Raw genomic sequence first — 26,167 nt, 5'->3', positions numbered from 1 at the left:
ATACACTAGATGGTAATATTTAGTCACAATATACAAAGTCACATTTATCCTTTAAGAATTACAAGTCTTTCTATCCGTGGATCCCTCTCACAGAAAGAATGTTAATAATGTAAATGCCATCTTGAGGATTTATTGTCATAATAAACAAATACAGTACTTATGTACTGTATGTTGAAAGTATATATATATATATATATATACATATATTTGTCCGAGTTTTATTCATTTTTTTCTTAATGCATTGCCAAAATGTAGTATATGATCGGGAAAAATTATCGGGAATGATTGGAATTGAATCGGGAGCAAAAAAAAAAAGCAATCGGATCGGGAAATATCGGGATCGGCAGATACTCAAACTAAAACGATCGGATCGGGAGCAAAAAAACATGATCGGAACAACCCTAGTTATAATACCTTAGTGAAGTAGGCCAAATCGTTCATAAAAAAAACAGTTTTTAGTTAACTGTAAACAGTTTCAGCATTAACAGTGCAGTAAGATTTTATCTAAAATAAACAATGAAATAGCAATGATGTTCCTATATATTTGAAAAGAAACAGTTGTACGGAATTAAATGTGAATGTTTTGTAGTTTAAGTTGAATAAAACTGAATTGTACTTGACAAGTGTACTACAGAGGAGTTACAAAAAGCACTAGAACTATTGCAATTCAAGCTTTTTGGTTTTTTTTTTTTTTTGGGGGGGGGGGGTTGCATTAGTTAAAAAGACATCAGTACAGTATTTCATGAAGGATGCTGGCTTCAATCTGACCACAATGATGAATGCTTCTTAATTATTTGCTGAAACATATTTAATATATCTAGCTTAGTTCCTTGTCTTTATTGTCAGTAATCCTTTGTCTCGTTGCAGCTATCTCTCGCTGCTATCCATCCTTTCATCTCTTTTGAGGGTTTTTCTCAATGCACTTTATATCTACCGCTCTGTGCTGTGTGCACAATCATGCTCATTGCATTTACCTTACGCATAAAGCCAATATTCCCTGCGTACGGTCTGACGATAAAAGTAAAGTGACTACTGTACTGGATGTACAAATACACTTTATTCTTGAATTTAAAAAAAAAAAAAAAAAAAGGATGCTTGCCTGAAGCAATGTTTTTTTTTTTGGGCAGGTCTTTTAATTTTTGTCTTTGTCTTTTGGAGGAAGATACTTATTAGTCTTGTCATATTTCAGTCATTTCAAAATGAGTTAGTCTTCGTCTGGTTTTAGTTGACGACATCTCATGCAGATTTCTTCTAGTTTTAGTCAACAGTTACTTAAAATGTTTTTGTCTGGAAAATTCAGAAGTTTTAGTCCAAAAATAAATGTTTCCATCAATTGCGAATGAACATGGACAAGTACATATTGTGCCGGCTACAAGGACAACACTAACTTTGTAATGATAATACACACTCAGCAGAAAAAGCAGTACTGTGCATTATTGTCAATTAAACCAAACCTAGACGCCACGAACTGTATAAAAAAAAAAAGTTGTCCAAGCGTTTAAGAGGATGCTCGCCACGCTAATGCCATGCTAATACATAGACTTCACAATCAGAGCACCGGCATCAAAAAAATTCAATGTCGTTCCCTAATAAAATCCCGAAAACTGAACCAAATTTAAAATGGCTATAAAATTCTCAGATTTTATGCTAGATGCACAAAAATCACCAAATGCAGTGATAATCATCTATATTTTCAGGATCAATAGCAATATGTAACATATCATATAACTTTTTGCCCTTAACAGCGACTTTTTTTTTTTTTTAATTTAGTACAATTTCTAACATTAGCTTTCAAAAGCTAATAAATCACTCAATTTTCACATCAGAAACTTGATCAAATTCTTGAGGAAAGCATGCAGAAACATCTTAATCTTACTCAACAAAAGCAAATTTTGCATTTTTTATTATATACAATCACAACTTATTTAGGTTGAATTCTGATTTCATTATTGCCTCAGCACATCTTGCCGGCTATCTAGCGTTTTTAGATTGACCTGAATGTTACATAAAATAAAACCCGTAAAAGCAGATATTTTTCTTTTGTATGGATGAAGAAATGTCTAAATCACTAGTTTTTTACCAAAAATCGAGCCAAAAATTACCTGATTATTTGAATGTAAAGTTACACTATTGTGTATGGATGCAAATCCAACATGACAGCTATCACAAAACAAAGAGCTTTTTAAGTTGAAAATTCTTCTAAATAATGCGTAAATCCCGGAATTCCTATAGATATAGACGTCAAACAGTCTCAATTCTTGGTTAAAAGCAAAAAAAAAAAAAAAAAAAACCTGACAGTCATCATTAATTTTACGCAAATATTTCAAGCTAAAGTCACGCTAATTTTTTTTCATTCATTTTATTTTTTTTCACGTTTCGAAGTGAGTGCATGGTGCTATTTTATATAATAATTACATCAAATCCTCGACCAAATCACTCTTGAGACATTCGTGCCTGCTTGTATGCACTAAAACCTCCATCCTGTTTCCACCTAAATCTGGCGTTAGAACGCAGCGTGTGTTTATCACAGTGAAGGCTGCCATGGCGCTCTGCCTGGCCCGGCCCCCTACGAGAAGCCTTGGCACAATGTCTGTAGGAGCTGTCTTGTCAACTGATACTAAAGTCTATGGCTAATACTAATATGAATGCTATGTCAACGCGACGAGTTACATTTAGTGCGTGATGATCACTCACCAGAGACTTTAAAGGCTAAAGCAAAAATGGATATTCTCTTTTGCCAAGATAAGAAAACAAATCTTACCACGTGTTTCAAACAAGCAAGATTGAGCGCCTCCTAACACATCCTAAAATCCATGGAGAAGAATGAAGGAGAGGCGCAACACATCTCACATGAGTAACACAACCCAAACGCAGTTACGATGCAAGCTGACATACTGTACGTAGACATAAGCGGATTTTATGGGGGGCCAGACCCCCTGGTGTCCGAAAAGTGTCATTGCATGTAATTGACTTTCCTATATATATATAAAAGTTGAAAAGCAATAAAACTGCAACAAAAATGAATGAAACGAACAAAAAAATATATTTTTATAATGGTTCCAAATTATTTTTCGAGCATCTTAGACGGTCATTTAGTTTGCATATAATATTTTTTTTTTTTTTTGAAAAAAAATATTTTCAAAAATTATTTTTTTCTTTGACCGAAAATATATTTTTTTTTGATTGAAGCAACTTTTGTGGGGGATTGAATGATTTAGACACAAATGTCCTAATCATAATATGGCCCAAACACAAAAAGGATTGCTTCAATCAAAGAAAACTTTTTCAATGAAAAGTTAAGTGTTCAAATGCAAATTTTTCAATCTCAAATATTTTTTTCGCATTCAAAAACTTTTTCGATGATTTAAATTTTTCTTTTTTTGATTGATGTGATTTTTTTTTTTAATCTATATTTAAGCAACTTATTTTTTCATTGAATAATATAGACACAAATGTCCTAGCCAAAATGTGGCCCAAAAACACATAAACATTACTTTAATCAAAAAAGTTGCTTCAATCAAAAAAACGACTTCAATTTAAAAAAAAAAAAAAAAAAAAAAGCTTTCACATGCATGTTTTTTTGTTGAGTTTTTTGAGTTTCACATTTTTTGCATTTAAACACATTTTTTTGAATTGAAGCGACATTTTTTGGAGTTGAATAATAAATACACAAATATTAAATATGATCATTCACTTAATTATTTTTCTCACTTCTGTCATTGTTTGCATACTATCCTCATTAAAATATGAAAACCTGTAAATGTTTGGGTGGTTTTAGTTGAAGCAGACACTGCTTTTTCCTCTGTGTGATTTTGACAAAGATCAGATCACATTTGATGGTGATTTCATGCAGAAATGTGAGAATTTCCCAAAGGTTCAGATACTTTGGTAACACTTTATAATAACTATCCGTTTTACTAGTTAATAGATCATTAGTAAACTGTTGATTAATGATTAATTGTTGATTTGTGAAGTATTTGTTAACAGTTTGTTAAGCATTTACAGGTGTTCCAATATGGTTGACACCATTCTAGTTGATGGATCTTAATAAAACTATATACACTTTATGTTGAAGGTCATAAGTTTTATTGGTTAAATATACAAAGAAAAGTACAAATATTTGTTGGTTCTATGGCAGATTTTCATAAATGTGCAACATGAGCGCTGCCTGCAAAATGCCTTATCAAAATGCCTTTTCTTTTGAAGTGAACGCCATTTCTTAACCTGAAAAGGTAGAAATGCCAAATGTTACACACAAAAACTTGAAACGTTTCTACACAAACTATGTTAAGAACACCCTGTAAATGCTTAACAAACTGTTAACAAATACTTCACAAATCAACAATAAATCATTTAGCAACAGTTTACTAATGATCTATTAACTAGTAAAACGGATAGTTATTATAAAGTGTTACCGATACTTTTTCATACCATTGTAAGACAGAAACTAGGTTGAATTTTTGTCTCGTTGTCGTCTCGTCAGATGAAAACTGACATTCGTCCTGTTATGTTCTTGTCTCCCATGCCACGTTTTTAGCTCATCATCATGTCATCATCACGAAAAAAAATCGTTGCTCGATGAAATATTTCTCGTTATCGTCATATTTAAATGTCAATGCTCAAACCTCAAATTCCGCCTCATTATTTGAGAACTACTGGCCTACTGATAGATGGATGACACATGGGTTAAAATTGGAAGCCAAGACGTGCAAGCCTTCCCTAAGCACACAAACTCAGTGGACAAAAATCATTTGCCACCTTTAAGCAACTTCGCTCATAATGGAGACAAAAGGGGCCGCCGTTTTAGGGAATACCGAAATCCCAAGCACACTCAAACTTAGTTGTTGACTCAGGCCACCCACTGGAAAATAAAGTGAGTTTTATCAGAACCTTGCAACACAGAGAAGATAACAGACCAGAAAGAATGAGCACAGGAGACCCTCGAAAACCTCTGGATACCATAGCTGGTCGTTTGTGAAGAGTAAAGTTCCAGATGGAACCAAAGTGAGAGAGACAAAAGAATGAAAGAAAACAGGAAGAAAAATAACAAAAAAATGAAAATGGGGGGAGATAAACGGAAAAAAAAATATATGTAAAATATGAAAAAAATGAACAAAGAAATAGGAATAAGCAAAAGGGAAAAAAACAACAAAAGAAGAAACCACATAAAGAGAAAAAAGGGAAAAGGAAAAAAGTGGTGCTGAAAACGATCCAAGAACGATAAATGATTTTTTTTTTTTAAAGGGGTAAAAGAAAGCCGGTACACCCCATACCCAGAAAAACAATCTGGTGTACGTGGTCAAGTGATCGAGGAATGCACCGATGTATATATTGGGGGAAGCGAGCAACCGCTGAGCAGGCACATGTGGCAGCATAGACGGGCGAACTCCTCGGGTCAACACTCAGCTGTCGACCCGCACCTCAAAGAGAAACAGTACTCTGCTCAGGGCAAAAATGTACAAATTCCAAACAGACGGACTGTATGAAAGAGGAGCGAGAGAGCCCATCAACGTTAAGGGTGAAAACCAATCAAACCATCAAATTCAGAAACAAGAAAAATATGCATACTGCGTCTCCACGAGACAACGAAGACAGGAACTGGCCTGGCTCTCCTGTTAAAGAACTCCATCCAGGCTTTCAAGGTTTAAGCATGTCAGCAATGTGCCATCTATAAATAGACATGAGCAGACCCAGGTGCTCAGTCCAGACTGAACTAACTAGAGAGCTAAACAAAGACAGGAAGTCCAGCACACTTGCACAACTGCGACAGGAAGTGAAAACTGACTGTCTCACTCACTTGTAACACAAAGAACCTGACTTGCATTTGCCCAATAGGTAACACAGGTGGAGGAAACTGCATATTCCCAGAGACTGAACTCATTGCTCCCATTGGCAGCGATAGACGTCCAATCCATTTGGTCTGGGAGGGCTGACAGAAATTACTCGCTCCCAGCGTCACCCAGTTCAAATGGATTAGACGTCAACAATAACACTGTGTATAAATAACAATTAAAGATGCACGATAATGTCTGTTACCGATAATTCATGGCCGATTATGGCAATTATGACGTCACACAGATAATCCAGATAATTTTTTTTTTAAAAAGATAACGCAATCCGATAATTATATACTTGATTTAGCCTCCAAATGTGCGCAAACGAAGCAGTTTTGTCCACTTCTCACTGCGGCCTCCTCAACCCCTCCTCTCTCTGAAGACCCTGAGGGGGGAGGGGTTGAGGAGTATGGCATCATAGAGGAGGCGGAGTTAAGTTACACAACAGAGTTGAGGCAATATTATGGTGGATCTCGCTAACGTGGGTTGTTTTCCGGTTGGTAAACAAACGTCGCTCTCGCCATCTGCAAAACATGCACTGCAGAAGTTCCTCGAGGCGGAAAGAAAGAGTCCTCATTCAACACCACTAACCCAGGCGCCATTCAAAACTGCATCACAAAGATTTTTGGAACAAATACGAGGCTGCTGCTACAGCTAAACCAGTACTTCTCAAATAGTGGGGGGGGGCGAGCGATGGTGGGGGTGGTGCATGTGACCTTGGGGAACATACTTTTTTGCCGTACTAGAATAACGTGTAATTTCACATCCACTCAGTGGGTGTCATGCAGTGGTGCTCCCATTTTCAGCATGTGCACAGTATTTTTGAACCAAAGAAGAGCACACAGCAAAGAGCACTGGAGATATGAAAAGATAAGACGAGGAAATATGACGAGGCGTATGTAGCATTTGACTTTTGGCTTTGAGTTTTAGTACAGTGGGAGAGGAGGAAGGACCAGTCTGTTTATTTTGTCTAAAAATGTTCACAGCGGACAGATTTTCTTTTTTTTTCAGCGAAAACGTGCCCAATATTGCCAACGATCGTCCCGCTTTGTCATTGTTACATCAGTAAACTAGAGAGCACTGTTACCATCATATAATGTGGCATACCAAGTTGCTCAGTGCAAAATAACCCCACACCATAGCAAAGGAGCTGATACCGCCTGCAGCAAAAATAAAAACCATCCCTCTGTCCAATGACACTGTCGTTTTTGTTCTATTAATTTTTGTTTTTTCGGTCCAGTTGTTTGGCATATTGTCTTCATGAGTTCATGTTGCTAATTAATTTGAGTTTATTATTATTATTTTTTTTTTTTACACTTTATTGTAAGTTGTTTATAATACTTTGTTTAATATTAAAAAGGACAATATTATGCAGAGGTGTACTTACAATAAGATTTTTATAGACAAAGGGGGGGGGCGGAACGTTTACGTTTTCCTTGGGGGGGGGGCGTAAGAGAAAATAACTGAGAAGCATTGAGCTAAACACATATAAATTAAGCTAAACTACGGGGCTTGTGACGATAAAGAGACTCTGCGGCCTTCCCTTTCCGGAGTCGGGTTCTTTAGGAATGCAGCCCAAAGCCAGTGGTAAACTCCATCTAAGGCTAAACATCGTCAAACGATTAAAATTTTTAATCGAGTTAATTACAGCTTAAAAATTAATTAATAGTAATTAATCGCAATTCAAACCATCTCTAAAATATGCCGTATTTTTCTGTAAATTATTTTTGGAATGAAAAGATAAGACACAAGACGGATATATACATTCAACATACGGTACATAAGTACTGTATTTGTTTATTATAACAATAAATCAAGATGCCATTAACATTATTAACATTCTCTTAAAGCGATAGAAAAACTTGTAGTCCTTAAAAGATAAATGTTAGTACAAGTTATAGAACTTTTATATTAAAAACCCTCTTAATGTTTTCGTTTTATTAAAATTTGTAAAATTTTCAATCAAAAAATTAACTAGTAGCTCGCCATTGTTGATGTCATTACACCATGCTCACTCCCCAAAACCATAAAATCATTTGGACCCAAGCACCAGCAGAGGGCGCCAAACAACAAAAAACAAGCAACAAGCGGACATTACACAGCTGTCATTTTAATCTGAGCGGGTCATGTGCGTTAATTGCGTCAAATATTTTAACGTGATTAATTTAAAAAATTAATTACCGCCCGTTAACACGATAATTTTGACAGCCCTTAAAAAAAAACTTTAAAATTTTTTTTTTTTTTTTTTAAACTTAAAAGGGTAAATATTTGAAAAAGAAAATCTTGACCACTCCTTGATGTCTGCGATTTCTGCATTGCGACCCTTGTTATATTACAATGTTTCACCCATAAAATCCTCAAAAAGTCCGGCTGTGGCCATTCACAGCTGTGTATTGACACTTGGCGAGACATGCTACACGGAGTTTTTGGATCGAAACAAGGTAAGCAAGTACATGATAATATGTTAAAATCATGGTGTCTTTATTTAAGGTTAAGCCAATTTCTTTATTTTTTAAATGCCCCTCCTTTTCAAAATGTTTCTTCCCCTAGAAAATTGATTTTTTAAGCTTTTCAATGATGTATCACACATGCATAGAGGACATTTTGAAATTTGACCAAATTGCTGGTCTCAGAGCGGAACTTTAAGTCACCTGAGTGTTTTCCGCCATGTTTATATTAAGTTATGACCTGGACAACAAAAACACATTCAGGCACTTTGTTCTTTCCTGACTGCTTTGCAAAAATCCAATCAAAGTATTTGTGGAATTTCAGGTGTGGTGCAAAACTGGGAATGAAAACATGATGACATCCGTAAACTGCTTCAATGTGTCACTTCCTATGGGGAAGTCTGAAGCGGAGACGCACACCGGAGGTAAAACATAACATCATACACTGCTGGCTAAAAGTATTGGCACTCCTGCAATTCTGTCAGATAATGCTCAATTTCTCCCAGGAAATGATTGTAATTACAAATACTTTGGTAGTAATATCTTCATTGATTTTGGTTGCGATGAAAAAACACAAAAGAGAATGGAAAAATAAATAAATAAATTATAATTTTACACAAAACTCCAAAAATGGGCCGGACAAAAGTATTGGCACACTTTGAAAAATCATGTGATGCTTCTCTAACTTGGGTAATTAACAGCACCGGTTACTTACCTGTGGCACATAACAGGTGGTGGCAATAACTAAATCACACGTGCAGCCAGTTAAAATGGATTAAAGTTGACTAAACCTCTGTCCTTGTGTGTACCACATTGAGCATGGAGAAAAGAAAGAAGAGCAAAAAACTGAGGACTTGAGAAGCTAAATTGTGAGGAAGCATGAGCAATCTCAAGGTTACAAGTCCATCTCCAAAGACCTGAATGTTCCTGTGTCTACCATGCGCAGTGTCATCAGTAAGTGTAAAGCCCATGGCACTGCAGCTAACCTCCCATGATGTGGACGGAAATGAAAAATTGACGACAGATTTTAACGAAAGATTGTGCGAATGATGGATAAAGAACCTCCACTAAAATCTGAACAAATTTAAGATGTCCTGCTTTCCAAGGGTACAAGAGTCAACCCGTACTATCTGACGGCGTCTGAATGAAAAGGGACTCTATGGTAGGATACCGTACTGCAGCCAATGTACCATAACAGTTCTTGCCATCTCCCCACGTTGTTTTTGTCCCATACAAGCCTCGCTTAGAATTTATAGTCTTCATTTGTTTTATATTCGTGAGCATTGTGTAGTGTATTGGAGATGTCTGCAGTGGGGCAAATAAGTATTTAGTCAACCACCAATTGTGCAAGTTCTCCTACTTGAAAAGATGAGAGAGGCTTGTAATTGTCAACATGGGTAAACCTCAACCATGAGAGACAGAATGTGGAAAGAAAACAGAAAATCACATTGTTTGATTTTTAAAGAATTTATTTGAAAATCATGGTGGAAAATAAGTATTTGGTCACCTACAAACAAGCAAGATTTCTGGCTGTCAAAGAGGTCTAACTTCTTCCAACGAGGTCTAAAGAGGCTCCACTCGTTACCTGTATTAATGGCACCTATTTTAACTCATTATCTGTATAAAAGACACCTGTCCACAATCTCAGTCAGTCACACTCCAAACTCCACTATGTCCAAGAACAAAGAGCTGTCGAAGGACACCAGAGACAAAATTGTAGACCTGCACCAGGCTGGAAAGACTGAATCTGCAATAGGTAAAACTCTTGGTGTAAAGAAATCAACTGTGGGAGCAATTATTACAAAATGGAAGACATACAAGACCACTGACAATCTCCCTCGATCTTGGGCTCCATGCAAGATCTCACCCCGTGGCGTCAAAATGATAACAAGAACGGTGAGCAAAAATCCCAGAACCACACGGGGGGACCTAGTGAATGACCTACAGAGAGCTGGGACCACAGTAACAAAGGCTACTATCAGTAACACCACGCGCCGCCAGGGACTGAAATCGTGCACTGCCAGACGTGTCCCCCTGCTGAAGAAAGTACACGTCCAGGCCTGTCTGCGGTTCACTAGAGAGCATTTGGATGATCCAGAAGACGACTGGGAGAATGTGTTATTGTCAGATGGAAACAAAAGTAGAACTTGTTGGTAGAAATGCAGGTTCTCGTGTTTGGAGGAGAAAGAATACTGAATTGCATCTGAAGAACACCGTACCCACTGTGAAGCATGGGGGTGGAAACATCATGCTTTGGGGCTGTTTTTTCTGCAAAGGGACCAGGACGACTGATCTGTGTAAAGGAAAGAATGAATGGGGCCATGTATCGAGAAATTTTGAGTGAAAATCTCCTTCCATTGCAAGGGCATTGAAGATGAGACGTGGCTGGGTCTTTCAGCATGACAATGATCCCAAACACACAGCCAGGGCAACAAAGGAGTGGCTTCGTAAGAAGCATTTCAAGGTCCTGGAGTGGCCTAGCCAGTCTCCAGATCTCAACCCCATAGAAAATCTGTTGAGGGAGTTGAAAGTCCGTGTTGCCCAAAGACAGCCCCAAAACATCACTAGTCTAGAGGAGATCTACATGGAGGAATGGGCCAAAATACCAGCAACAGTGTGTGAAAAGCTTGTGAAGAGTTACAGAAAACGTTTGGCCTCCGTTATTGCCAACAAAGGGTACATAACAAAGTATTGAGATGAACTTTTGGTATTGACCAAAAACCGATAATGCATTGTTCGCGACCGATAGTTTTCGGTGCCATATTTTCGGTCACATCTCTAATTTTTACATTGAACAAGACAAACCAAATGAACCAGATGTTATTTAATTATTCGACTAATCATAATATTTTTTCGGATTTTGGCATGAGATAAATTAAGATGTGATTGGACATGTCAGAGCACACACTACTCTTTCTTACAATGAAAGAATCTTGAAAACCCAAAATGAGCTATTGCAGACTGAAAGGAGATCAAATTGAGAAATATTTGTGACTGGCACAATATAAGGTTGCCTCGCGAGATCAATAAAAGAGGCAGCTTTGATGCAAGTTGGAGAAATAAAATACTTTTCTCATTCATATCTTTTACTGAGTCATTACTGAGATCGTGACTCCAAGTAAGGAGATAAAATTGAGACACATTTGAGATCGACACAAGTACTCATAGTTGTCTCTTGGTGAGATCTTGAAAGGAGACTACTGTGAGACTTTATTGAAAAATCATGCCAGTAGAACTATTCTCAAGACCTTCTCATGTAATGTTTACTATGAGACTTCTCATGAGAAAAAATTTAAGAAAACCACTCTGGTCTCGATTATTGCTGATTCATTTCTCAGAGATGTAAATGAGACATGAACAAGATCTCATCTTCAATTTTGCTTTGCTATGGGAGTGCTCTTGTCAGGAGAAAAATGACCACAGTAAAGCCAATTCCGCTTTACTCCAGCGTCTGACTTCTCTTTAGAGCCTCATTTGTTCGCCGTCTGTCAATTTGTGTACCCACGCGCACACATTGAGGGCAGAATAAGTGCCTTGCTGGCACTTTGCACTTCATCCAAAAAACGGATGTTTGCACCTATTTCAACAATAAATCTAGTGGTGCAAGGGCCTAAGTTTGGTCTTAATATTGGTAGGGATGATATAACAGCATAACCTGCATGTACACTTTTTGCTGGGGAGGGGACATTAATAAAACCAAAAAGATTGGGTGAATGGGGGTCAGGGCTACATTTCTATTTCCAAATTAATTGATAGATAGGCTAAATAATAGTGGTGTCAACAATAATCGACGCGGCGATGCATCCCGATGCGGGGCATGGACGATTCGATCCGATGTGGGCAACAAGCCGAATCAATTCAGCGCATTTTAAAATATATAAGTACGTTCAAAAATCTTCCTTGCGCAATTCCGGTGATGCAACGGATTTGGTTTCCCATTTGTATTATTATTCTCATGTTTCATTTTTTACACACGCATAACTCTGGTCAAGTTTCCCACCAACCTTGTAGAAGCCAAAATGTCTCCAGATGTTTGCTTTCAATGTCTTAGGTGCATTAATAATCTTTCTCGCTCCCTCTTTCTGCGCTTCAGCCATTGTTATGTTATGTCCCATTTTTTAGAGGTTAGATCTTGTGCCCGAAACGTTAAGCATTCATGTTCGGGTCGGGTCGGGCCGCCGCGCCGACTAATAAATTATAAAAAAGAAAATGGGATAAAACAGTGAGCAGGCTCTCTGTGTTGTGCATTTGCTTGTGCACGCACATGAACGCCGTGGCGCCGCCCGCTTTTTCTTCTCCTCCCGCTGTGGTGCTTGCGATTCGTTACGAAATACACTTATTTATGCACACAAAGGCAACAGAAATGTGATCCTTTTGAATCTTCTCTGTGTGTCTGCAAAACCGCGTTTTTTTTTTTTTTTTTTTAATATTAAACTTTCCCGTCATTATTTCGTTGTGTAAATGCTTTTATAATGATCATAAAAATATGTAGACTATTTAAACAAAGAAAACTTGCGTTTTTTTCTGCCAACTGAGAATTCGTTACAAAGGACACTTTTATTTACGGACACAATGGCAACACAAATGTGATACTTTTGAATCTTCTCTGTGTGTCTGCAAAACCGCATTTTAAATTTTTTTTTTATATTAAACTTTCCCGGCGTTATTTCATTGTGTAAATGCTTTTATAATGATCATAAAAATATGTAGACTATTTAAACATGAAGAAAACTTGCGTTTTTTTCTGCCAACTCGAAGGAATGAAAATGAATTGCTGCTGCGTTTTTTCCCCCCCGCGTCACTCCAACGAATTAAAAAAAAAAAAAAAAATTCGGGTTTTTCGGGCTGGGCCTGCAAATCTAGTTAATTGATCGGGCTCGGGCCGGGCCGGGTCGGGCTTCAATACCAGCGGGCCGTGTCTGGTCGGGCTGGATGTTTTAGGCCCGGTCTAACCTCTATTGGACATATATAGTGAGGTAGGCCTACATTTTACTTTTGTTCTACATTGCAATTTAGTTGATGTTTTGTTTGCAACTGAACTGATCCCTGGATTGATATTGCGATAAAGATGCTGCTGCACTACAATATTTTCTTCGTCATTTTCTTTAATATTTACTTGAATATTTTTATTGATGGGTCTAAAATACAGTGACTGTTATTACTGATTTTGCACAGGAGTTCAAATGTTGCACTGCGTGAAAGGCTGCTACTGTGTGTAAAAAAAAAAAAAAAAAAGAAAGCCCTGGTCTCATTCAAAGCACTAATTAAATGCTGTGATCCGTTTTGTTTTTTTTTTTTTTAATATATTATATATATATCAGAGGTTGCGCTAGACTTTTTCGTTGTCTGTCATTTTGACTGACAGGGTCATAAAAATCCGGTCATAATCTATTTTTACCCGTCACTTAAATTTTTAAAATGTTAATAATGACATATTCAATAGTATTTAGTTTTCATTCATCTTTAATTAATATTCTGTCCGAACAAGCTTAACAGAGAATCCACACCGCGCCATCACACATCAATCAGCTTTGCGTTATTAGCGCTTAGCTTGCCTTGAACACAGCTTTTTAGGAAGGGTCGGACTTGACAAGTCATAAAAAAAAAAAAAAAAAAGAACGAAAAAGGGTTTGAGGATAAGCCTGAGAATGATCGGTTTTCTCTCTGCTCCATATAAGCAATATTTCAACATTGCTTACACGGCCGAGAGTCGGGGCAAACTGCTCGTATGTGTGTGTGACATGCACGAACAGTGCGTGCATGCTATCGATCCATATACTTTGAATATAAACCTGTACAAGGATTATTTATGCCTGTTATTTCTGTCCTCTTTTTAATAAGCAAAATATGATATCTCTGGAATGACTGATGACAGCCAGCATGTGTGATTGTATGGTCATTTGTTTTGATGCTTCTGCGCATGGGGGTCGTCTTGCTCAGCGCATGTCGGACTGCGAATTAGTGCGCATGCGTAATACTTGAATGGTCTCAATGGAAAAAGGCAGTCTGAACGGGCACGCCAAAAAACCAGATATGACAAAAAATCGGATTCGTGCATTAAGACCTGTAGTATGAACGTAGCCATGGGCTTGTTGCAGTTAAAACGAGGACACAAATAACAGGCATATATAATCCCCGTTTAGGCTTATATTCAAAGTATATGGATCGATAGCATGCACGCACTGTTCGTCCATGTCACACACACATACGGGAAGTTTGCCCCGACTCTCGGCCGTGTAAGCAATGTTGAAATATAGCTTATATGGAGCAGAGAGAAAACCGATCATTCTCAGGCTTATCCTCAAACCTATTTTAATTTTTTTATGACTGTTGTCAAGTCCGACCCTTCCTAAAAAGCCGTGTTCAAGGCAAGCTAGGCCTTAATAACGCACAGCTGCATCGCTACCGTAGCTACCGTACCGTCTCTCGTTTTTTGATGACGTAATTGCTGCATTAATTCCGATTTGTGGGACTGGACAGTACAGACCGCCGCGACAGTCTGGAAAAATGTGGCCCAGATCGGATTTAGCCCACATACGAAAGTGACCCAGATCGGATTTGAAATGGTCTCGTTCTATGCAACTTGTCACGTTCAGACCGTCAAGTTAATGCCTCACTCGAGTCGGAAAAACACGAAAAAAATCGGATTCGTGCATTAAGACCTGTAGTATGAACGTAGCCTTAGTTTGGACCAGGGGTCGCGTTAACCGAATACTTTCCGTCGTTGACCGGTTTTTTAAAACGGTGACGGAAAAAACTGAAGTCCGTCCGTCATTTTGACAGGTTGCAATTCACACCCCAGACCGAGTAATATGCTCACTCGCCACCCTGTGGTCTGGGGTGTGAATTGCAACCTGTCAAAATGACGGATGGACTTCAGTTTTTTCCGTCACCGTTTTAAAAAACCGGTCAACGACGGAAAATATTCGGTTAACGCGACCCGATATATATACAGTGCCTTGCAAAAGTATTCGGCCCCCTTGAACCTTGCAACCTTTCGCCACATTTCAGGCTTCAAACAAAGATATAAAATTTTAATTTTTTGTCAAGAATCAACAACAAGTGGGACACAATCGTGAAGTGGAACAACATTTATTGGATAATTTAAACTTTTTTAACAAATAAAAAACTGAAAAGTGGGGCGTGCAATATTATTCGGCCCCCTTGCGTTAATACTTTGTAGCGCCACCTTTTGCTCCAATTACAGCTGCAAGTCGCTTGGGGTATGTTTCTATCAGTTTTGCACATCGAGAGACTGACATTCTTTCCCATTCTTCCTTGCAAAACAGCTCAAGCTCAGTGAGGTTGGATGGAGAGTGTTTGTGAACAGTAGTCTTCAGCTCTTTCCACAGATTCTCGATTGGATTCAGGTCTGGACTTTGACTTGGCCATTCTAACACATGGATACGTTTATTTTTGAACCATTCCATTGTAGATTTGGCTTTATGTTTTGGATCATTGTCCTGTTGGAAAATAAATCTCCGTCCCAGTCTCAGGTCTTGTGCAGATACCAACAGGTTTTCTTCCAGAATGTTCCTGTATTTGGCTGCATCCATCTTCCCGTCAATTTTAACCATCTTCCCTGTCCCTGCTGAAGAAAAGCAGGCCCAAACCATGATGCTGCCACCACCATGTTTGACAGTGGGGATGGTGTGTTCAGGGTGATGAGCTGTGTTGCTTTTACGCCAAACATATCGTTTTTCATTGTGGCCAAAAAGTTCAATTTTGGTTTCATCTGACCAGAGCACCTTCTTCCACATGTTTGGTGTGTCTCCCAGGTGGCTTGTGGCATATCTTTGAGAAATGGCTTTCTTCTTGCCACTCTTCCATCAAGGCCAGATTTGTGCAGTGTACGACTGATTGTTGTCCTATGGACAGACTCTCCCACCTCAGCTGTAGATCTCTGCAGTTCATCCAGAGCGATCATGGGCCTCTTGGCTGCATCTCTGATCAGTTTTCTCCTTGTTTGAGAAGAAAGTTTGGAAGGACGGCCGGGTCTTGGTAGATTTGCAGTGGTCTGATGCTCCTCCCATTTCAATATGATGGCTTGCACAGTGCTCCTTGAGATGTTTAAAGCCTGGGAAATCTTTTTGTATCCAAATCCGGCTTTAAACTTCTCCACAACAGTATCTCGGACCTGCCTGGTGTGTTCCTTGGTTTTCATAATGCTCTCTGCACTTTAAACAGAACCCTGAGACTATCACAGAGCAGGTGCATTTATACGGAGACTTGATTACACACAGGTGGATTCTATTTATCATCATCGGTCATTTAGGACAACATTGGATCATTCAGAGATCCTCACTGAACTTCTGGAGTGAGTTTGCTGCACTGAAAGTAAAGGGGCCGAATAATATTGCACGCCCCACTTTTCAGTTTTTTATTTGTTAAAAAAGTTTCAATTATCCAATAAATGTTGTTCCACTTCACGATTGTGTCCCACTTGTTGTTGATTCTTGACAAAAAAATTAAATTTCATATCTTTATGTTTGAAGCCTGAAATGTGGCGAAAGGTTGCAAGATTCAAGGGGGCCGAATACTTTTGCAAGGCACTGTATATCTCTGAAAGTATTTTCATTTGACTTCAACCAGGAGTGACACAAGAGCCAATAAAAAGTTGTTTAATGTCTGACCGCTTGTGTTGCCTCATGATTCACGAAAAATATGCTTTGCTTTAGAATTTTAATGCATCCCAGGTTTTAATGCATCGCGATGCATTGCCGAATCGAACCGAATCGAATCGTGACCCTCTGAATCGAATTGAATCGAATCGTGGCCCTCCGAATCGTAATCAAATCGAATCGTGAGGGCAGTGCCGATGCACACCTCTAATGAATAATCAATGCAAAAAAAAAAAAAAAAAAAAAATCTATTGACTTAATACTAAGTTTCATGTGTATTGGTTCAGTTGATATACCATTCGATTCAAACCTGCATTTCAAAAATACAGAAACTGCTTGTGTCAAAGTGTTGTCACATGAAAAGATAAAATAGCAGCAGAAATGCGAGGGGTGTACTCACTTTTGTGATACACTGTAGGTGCGCAGCTTGTAAATAGCGATCATTTCACGCTCAGCTGAATGACTGATTAACCTTCTCGCTTGGCCAAAAACAAACGACTGGAATAAACGTGCACCTTCTGCTTTATTGATCTCATTTCACTGTGATCAGATAACCGTGAGATGATGCATGATATCCAGAGGGTCATTTCATTTCGCATGTAGCATCTGATTTGTCGCCGCGTCCTAAGAAACAAACCAAGCCATCATTAAGACCAATAAACCCAAGCGGGGCTTGGCACGCGGCCGCACCTCAAACAAAGGACGTGAACCTAAATGGAAGGTTACACAATGTTTTGATTCACAACATGAGGAGAAATTTGAGCCTTTTCATACAAAACTTGATGTGAGCGAGAATACAAGATGTGCTAATCCTCTTTTCTACTTACAATGATACAAAACTATGTAGTACAATAGTGTTCCGCTCTTGTTTGTCAGCGCGTTTCCCGTCCCCCTTCCTGTGTTCTGTCTTTTTGCCTGATTGGTCGCTAATGTTGTGGTTATGTGTGATGAGAGACATGGTGACTTTTTTTCCCTCTTTGCTTTCTCGCTGCAGCAAAACTTTAACATGCTCACGTTCACTCAACCGCAGCCATTTCATGGGCTCGATAATCATTGAAGTCATCTGATTTGCAAGCAGTCCGTTGATTTATTATGCTGGGATTTGTGAGATAAAATACCATTTCACTAGGATGTGTCTGACCTGATGGAGTTGAGCTATTAAATTGTACAATAACTTAAAAGTAGTCTTCCTGTTTCATGATGACTTGTCAAACATCCGCACTCTTCCCACACGTGACTAAAATTGTAATGTTTCACAATTCAATCAGTCATCTGTCTACTGTCTAGTAGTGTTTTTCAACCACTGTGCCGTGGCGTCAAGTCCGTCGCCGGGGGGACCATAGGGGCCCCTGAATGACGCTTAATTTATTTTAGTTTACATTCACATATTTATTTTTTTATTTAAATCATTTTCTAATTAAATATTATGTTCTATTCAATATATGCTTAAAAACTTCAACATATCAAATATTTCTAAAATATATTTTTTCTTTTTTTTTTAAACACAACCCCACCCCCCCTTCCCCACTTAGAGAATGGTTTGACCCTGCTCTGGCGCACTCAATAGCTACGCATTTTCTTGTCTTTGCCAATGACTGTAGCTGGAGGAGCAGGAGCCTTCGGCAAGATGAAAAAGAAAAAACTACCCACGCGCCACCATATCACAGGACAGGCTTAACAACTGAGCTATTGTTACCAAACTACACTTTCTGATAGGTTGCGGTGCTCTCAACTCCGCACCGTAGTGTGGAGTGGACTGGTGATTCACCTTATTGGCCCGAATATAAGATGGCCCTGATTATAAGACGGCCCCCTCTTTTTGACATTGAACACAACTAAAGTGCAATCACATTCGTAAATGAATGGCTTCTGGTTTTTGAAATGTAAATAAACTAATCTATTGTGATAAAACAACAAAATTGCAATAACTGTATTAACTAGGGTTGTTCCGATCATGTTTTTTTGCTCCCGATCCGATCGTTTTAGTTTGAGTATCTGCCGATCCCGATATTTCCCGATCCGATTGCTTTTTTTTTTTTGCTCCCGATTCAATTCCAATCATTCCCGATCATTTTTCCCGATCATATACATTTTGGCAATGCATTAAGAAAAAAATGAATAAAACTCGGACGAATATATACATTCAACATACAGCACATAAGTACTGTATTTGTTTATTATGACAATGACAATAAATCCTCAATATGGCATTTACATTATTAACATTCTTTCTGTGAGAGGGGTCCAATGTATATTGTGACTAAATATTGCCATCTAGTGTATTTGTTGAGCTTTCAGTAAATGATACTGCAGCCATGCCCCAATGCATGATGGGAAGTGGAACCATGATGGGAAGTGGAACCATGACTGTGCGTCGTGCTACCAATGGATATACAGTATCTTCTCTGCTTTGGGAAATAACTTAAGGTGTTAAGACAAAGATCAAGTGCCGCCTTGCTTCCCCACATTGCTTCCCATGATAGTTCTAATCATAAGGAGAGGGATTGCAAGACTAGCCAATTAAAGAAAGGCTCCAAAGGCTGCCAAAATTCACTGTACTTATTTAGCGCTGCCTTTTATCTCTCTAAATAGGTAAAACGGCATCATTAAAGATTGAGCGCGACAACGAGTGAGAGGGTCGTGCAGCGCATACATTAATTGTAGAGATGCACGATAATATCGGTCACCGATAATTATCGGCCGATAATGGCTATTATGACGTCACACAGATAATCCAGAAAAGGAATTTCAACCGATAATGCAATCCGATAATTATATACTTGATTTAGCCTCCAAATGTGCGCAATCAACAGTTTTGTCCAATTCTGCTAGTTTTAAGAAGGTGTTTTTGTAGTGTAGTAATGTGATGATATATGTTAGGAATGGCTTACTTTTAAAGGCATTTTTGTGCAACTTGGGTGTTTACTCTCTAAGTAATTGTTGCCAAAAGCTTACCATTACACAATGTCATTGCCATTGTTTAGATGTTGGAATTTACTACTTGTTCACATTTGATGTGGGGAAAAAAATAGCACTAAATTAAATTTTTGCACAGTAACATTTGATCTTTGTATACTTTAAAATTTTACATACATATTTGAATAGAATTATCGGCGTGACATTATCGGTTATTGGGTGGAAGGGGCAGGAAATTATCGGTTATCGATATCGGTTGAAAAATGTATTATCGTGCATCACTAATTAATTGCGTTAATTATTTTAATGTGACACATTAATTAATAAATTAATTGCCACCGTTATTGGGATATTTTTGATAACCCTACCTTAAGCCTAAACTAAAGACTCTGGATGAGTGTAACATATTATGTCTGTAACATAAAATACAATTAGAAAACGAATTAATTAATATATATATATGTTAAAAAAAGGAATGGCCGATATTTTTTTGCCAATTCCGATACTTTGAAAATGACGTGATCGGACCCGATCGATCGGGATGGGACATCTCTAGTATTAACCATCAAAGTGAAGTCTAACTGTAACTTTAGTCTTGAAACGTATCTGAATAAGGAAAAACATTGCAATAAAATAATGCAAACTGGTTAAACTTGAGAGTAGCTGAGATCTGTCATGACAGAATATCGCTTCAATGATATCTGGCACCATCTAGCGTCGTGAATGGGTATAATGTCTAGACCGCGAATATAAGACGACCCCCTCTTTTTCAGTCTTATTTTTAACGCAAAAAAACACCGTCTTATATTCGGGCCAATACGGTACTTTGGTCGTTCGTCGTCAGTTCGTCCGGGTCTTCCTTCAGGAAGGTGGCGATGTGCATAAAAATCTAGGGGTGTAATGGTACACAAAAATCTCGGTTCAGTACGTACCTCGGTTTTGAGGTCACGGTTCGGTTCATTTTCAGTACAGTAAGAAAACAAAATGCTAAATATAAAAGTGCTAGTTGTTTACTACACACCTTTGTGCTTTCAACAATAGGAACATATACAAAGCTAGAATTCTGCTCAAAAAGTAGCGGGTATTTAAAGATAATAATCCAACAACAATTTGCCTTTCAGACCCTGCGTATTGGTCAGCTTTGTTTCTGAAAGAAAGAAGAAAAAAAGTCCCTTGCTAAAGAGAAAAGCAATCCCAATGACAAAGATTTTAACATGTATTTTACAAATGAAATGCCTCAATGAATCATTTTTTTCCCTTATGAACGGTTTTCAAAAGCTTTATTGGTGGATTTTCTCTAGTTAAAGCGCCACACAGAAATTCATAAATTTAATTGTGTAAGCAGGATCTGTGTATTAGTCTTATTATTTAATTACAGATGTTTTAGCTCATTTCAATTATATTTAAATGGGCTATTATTCATTTTATGATGTGTTTGCATTTTACAAATGTGATGTAGTATTCATTTAAATCGTATATTTTACGTTGTACAACTTTAGTTCCTATGTGAATATTAGTTCCTACTTGTTTTGTTGTGGTAGGAGGGTTTTGTATGAACACGGGGCCGTGTTGGTTATTATTATAGCAGAGAAGACAGCAGTAAATCAACAAAGACAAGTAATGTGTGCCCCTATCTACCACTCAAGAGATCTGATGGACTCAAAAAGTGGGTTACGATTTCATGTTAGTTTGAAAATCGACCGGATCCACCGTATCTTTACACGAGTGACTTCCGGTCTGCCCGATCCTAGCTACCGGTAGTAGTATTGACGCAGGAGGGTCGCGTCTCGCGTCAAATAATAAACTCTGCCGTTCTTTTCGCGTGCGTCGTGTTGACCCGCTTCTGGGACGCGTCTAACCCGCGGCCGCACTGCGACTGGTGTGCATTGGCTGATTGACTTTAATGCCCGTGTTTCACTGCGTTCTCACCGTTGACGTTTCTGGGTTATACTGTCCTACCGTGTTGGTCCTCATCATAGTAGAGAACACGGAGTAAATATAATCCACACAAAGAAACTGTAACCCGATCAACTCACGGCCTCGAAAAGTAAGGGTTACATTACGTCAGAAATTCGTTCGGTACGCCACCGTTCCGAACAGAGCACCACGTACCGAAACGGTTCAATACAAATACATGTAACGTTACAACCTTAATAAAAACGCAGAGACATGTCGGATGGCTTTAACAATTGGGGACTCGCAGTCACTCGACTCAGCGCTACCGCGCAACAACTCTCACCAACTCCTATCTCACCCCCTTACGCTCACCCACCTCTTCGTCTGCGCCAAATTTGTAAAGCCGGTCATATTGTAGGGGACAGCAGCACCTTGGGGATGCCAGTAACACCGTGCTCTCCATTAAGCATGAGCTTGCTCAAAAACTGGATTTCACTGATATTATAAATGACTTTGCTGTCAAAAAATCGAGGCGCATCACTGTTTGAGGGCTTGATAACACCGGGGATGTGGAGGGGCCAGGCACAGGATGTTTAGTTATACGGTTTTGTTGCTTAGCAGGCAGGCATAACACCCTCAGTTGTATTGTATTGTAGCCTACATCGGACAATAGATGGAAATTGTTTGTTTGTATTGTGTCACATCACATTACGGTCTGTTAAATTTAACTGTCCATCTCAAATTAAATAATTTGAAAATTTACACTGTCTTTGCTTGCAAAACATTAAAATACTGAGTATATTGTCGTGACAAGCCGGTGGCGGGGGTGGGGTGTGGGGGCCCTATAATGGTCCCTTGTCCACGGGCCCCTACAAGTCTGTTGACAGCCCTGCGTGGTGTCGTGTTTGGTGTGCCGTGGAAAACCATGCACTTTCACCTAATTGATGCGAAATAGTTTTTTGAAAATGAATTCCACAAATGCGCAAAATCTAGTGTCTGGGCTGTCCATTGGTCGGTAATCATGCAATGCTATTTCATATGAGAAGGTTTCAATAGGTAGCCAAGTACTTTGTTTTGTTGAAATTATTGGTCCCCCCTGGAATTTTTCCAGAAATACAGTTTCTCCCAGACATTAACGCAATTACAAACGTTTTCAGTATGAATGTGTTTATTTTTTGGATTTGCATTGGAAAAAGAGAAAAGCCAAAATGTACACAATTTTACACAGAATGCAAAAAAAATGGGCTGAACAAAATTGTTGGCACCCTCAACTCAATATTTGGTTGTGCATCCTTTAGAAGAAAGAACAGAAAGCAATCGCTTCCTATAACCATCAACAAGTTCTGTGCACCTCTCAGATGGAATTTTGGGCCACTTTTCTTTTGCGAACGGTTCCAGGTCTCTCAGATTTGAAGGGTGCCTTCTTGCAACAGCAATTATGAGATCTCTCCATAGGTGTTCAATGGGATTTAGATCCGGACACATCGACGACGTCAGAATTCTCTAGCTCTTTGTCTCCAACCATTTCTTGGTGCCATTTGAGGTATGTTTTGGGTCATTGTCCTGTTGGATCACTCATGACCTTTGACGCAGACCCAGTTTTCTAACACTACATCAGACATTGCAGCCCAAAACATTTTGACAGCCTCCAGATTTCATTACTCCTTGCACACTTTCACTTCACCTAATGCCAGAAGCAGCAAAATTACCCCAAAACATGATTGGACGTCCACCATGTTTGACTATAGGCACTGTGTTCTTTTCCTTGTAGGCCTTATTGTTTTTTCAGCACTGGTCCCCATAGTCAGTCATGGCGGAGGTTCCCTGGTGTTTTGGGGTTGCTTTGCTGCCTCTGGGACTGGACTGCTTGACCATTTGCATGGCATTATTAAGTCTGAAGACTACCAACAAATTTTGCAGCATAATGTAGGGCCCAGTGTGAGAAAGCTGGGTCTCCGTCAGAGGTCGTGGGTCTTCCAGCAGGACAATGACCCAAAACACACTTTAAAATGTACTAAAAAATGGTTTGAAAGAAAGCACTGGAGACTTCGAAAGTGGTCAGCAATGAGTCCAGACCTGTATCCCATAGAACACCTGTGGAGAGATCTGAAAACAGCAGTTTGGAGAAGGCACCTTTCAAATCTCAGAGACCTGGAGCAGTTGGCCAAAGAAGAATGGTAGAAAATTCCAGAAGAACACTGTAAGAAACTCATTGATGGATATCAGAAGTGGTTGTTCGCAGTTATTCTGTCTAAAGGTTGTGCTAGCAAGTATCAGGCTGAGGGTGCCAATACTTTTGTCCGGCAATGATTTAATTTTTTTTTCCCATTCTCAAAAATAAATGAAGATCTTCCTACCAAAGCATTTGTAATTGCAATCATTTTCTGGGAGAAATTGAGCATTATCTGACAGAATTGAAGGGGTGCCAATACTTTTGGCCAGCACTGTACATGCTTGAAATTTAGCAGGAATCTGATTAAGTCTCTTGGGTTTCTCTTGGCAAGTCTTGCTCGTAAATGTCCAAAATTGTCCCTAAAATGGCAACTTCAAAGCCAAATGACAAGACTTCCTGTACCATTGTGCATGGGATTTTTTTTTTTTAAAACGACTCATGCTTGACATGACTACCAAATTTCATGATGCTAAATCGAACAGTCTTCTGGGGCTGAATTTTCTGGGCTCTCAAAAGGTTCCCTGCGGGACGCCACACACAGTCATAGTCCAGTACTTTTTGTGAAGTCTAAGTTCGTCAAAAGAAAGTTCTCAAGTGACTGACAAGTTGAGTTTCCCAGCATCCCCGTCCGCCGGATACATTTGTCCCCGCTATAAATAAGCCCCATTAAAATCACTTTTGTTTCTTCAAGAGGCTCATTAAAGTTTCATTGACTCATCATTAATGCCTTTCAAACAGCAGAAGCAAAACATTGGTAGTCAGGAATTTCCCCATACTAGATTTCCCGTATCACGGGAGCGGTTGCGTCTTGATTTCAAATTTTTATAGTCCCGCGACTGTGCAGTTACGCAACTAGAGTTCAGAGGTGATTTTAATAGGACATAAAAATCAGTATGAGACCACTTTTGAAGACCACCCACTCTCCTCGACTTGAAAGCGGGCTATTAAACACCCCGGCTCACGCAAGCTTAAAATCAATCTATAAAAATGTCGTATTGATGTGCTGACACCTCGATAACAAAGCGGTCGATCAATAGGATCGATGTTATTGACGCGAGAATGCAGTACATTGTGTGATGATCCTCATTTAGCACTGCATTGACTGTATTTCTTGCTCGGAAATGATTTTTTCCATACAAAGAGTTTTGAAGGTGGTGAAGCTGAAATGAGTGTGGAGCGTCATCATCTCTTGTGAATTATCACCATTAGCGAACCGCAGAAGCTCTTAAATACAGAGTACCTTGTCTGCTCATCATTTTCAGTGTAATCAACATCATCTCCAAGTAAAAAAAAAAAAACAAGTCTCTCCTTAATGACTCATCTTTCTGGACATTGATCAAGACTGAAACCAGACCAGTCTTTTTCAAATAAGGTCTCTAGCACAGAATTAATGTACTGTACTGTAAAAGCAAAAGTCCTGTCATTTTTGTGTCTTTAATGAAGCTTTTTCTTGTGTGTCTTCTTCACCAAAGTGATTTGATTTTATAAAATAGCTGTTTGAAACTTCAGCCATTTTACATATACAGTGATATGAAAAAGTATCTGAACCTTTTGGAATTTCTCACATTTCTGCATAAAATCCCCATCAAATGTGATCTGATCTTTGTCAAAATCACACAGATGAAAAAACTGTCTGCTTTAACTAAAACCACCCAAACATTTACAAGTTTTTGCATTTTAATGAGGATAGTTTGCCAACAATGACAGAAGGGGGAAAATAAGCAGTGTTGTTAATAACGGCGTTAGAATTTAACGGCGTTACTAACGGCATTATTTTCTTCAGTTGTAATTCATCCAATGACTTTTCTCATCTTGGCAACGCCGTTACCGTTACTGAGATGAATGGATTGACTATAGAATTCATAACCTATCGACATGACACAGGAAACGGGGCCGATTCGTAGGGGGCCTATTTTCAAAAACTTCAAATTCAAGTATTTACAAAACATAAGTTGGTACCGACCTAAAACCAAAACAGGGACCTAGCTTAGCCATATATGAGTCTCCATGAGCAGCGGCATCAAAAAATTCAAAGTCGCTCCCTTATAAAATCCCCTTTAATTATTTTCTATGTAACACAACTTAAATGGCTATAAAGGTCTCAGATTTTACACTGGATGCACATAAAATCACCAAATGCAGAGATAATCACCTATATTTTCAGGACCAATAGCAATATTTAGCATATGTTAAGTAAGTTTCTGACCAAAATAGCAACTTTTTCAACAGCTAATCACTCAATTTAATATCAGAAACTTAACACTTAAGGAAAACATGCAG

The 26,167-nt window shown here is 38.6% G+C and overlaps 1 protein-coding gene across 3 annotated transcripts in view; it reads right to left on the bottom strand.

Moving 5' to 3' along the window:
- LOC130917224 (G-protein coupled receptor 4-like) overlaps positions 1-26,167 on the bottom strand; it is a 62,468-nt gene that overhangs the window by 17,830 nt on the left and 18,471 nt on the right. The window contains exon 1 of one of the 3 annotated variants that reach the window (XM_057838398.1): positions 5,569-5,607. The exons of the other annotated variants lie outside the window; for them this stretch is intronic. The gene's annotated coding sequence lies outside the window, so the exon portion shown is untranslated. Of the gene's footprint in view, positions 1-5,568; positions 5,608-26,167 lie in introns of those variants that run through there. 3 annotated transcript variants of the gene reach the window in all.

Source organism: Corythoichthys intestinalis, chromosome 6 (genome assembly GCF_030265065.1).
Source record: "Corythoichthys intestinalis isolate RoL2023-P3 chromosome 6, ASM3026506v1, whole genome shotgun sequence".
NCBI classification, from domain to species: Eukaryota; Metazoa; Chordata; class Actinopteri; order Syngnathiformes; family Syngnathidae; genus Corythoichthys; species Corythoichthys intestinalis.
The sequence above is the reverse complement of the archived record's forward strand: the minus strand, read 5'-3'. Positions and strand labels throughout refer to the sequence as shown.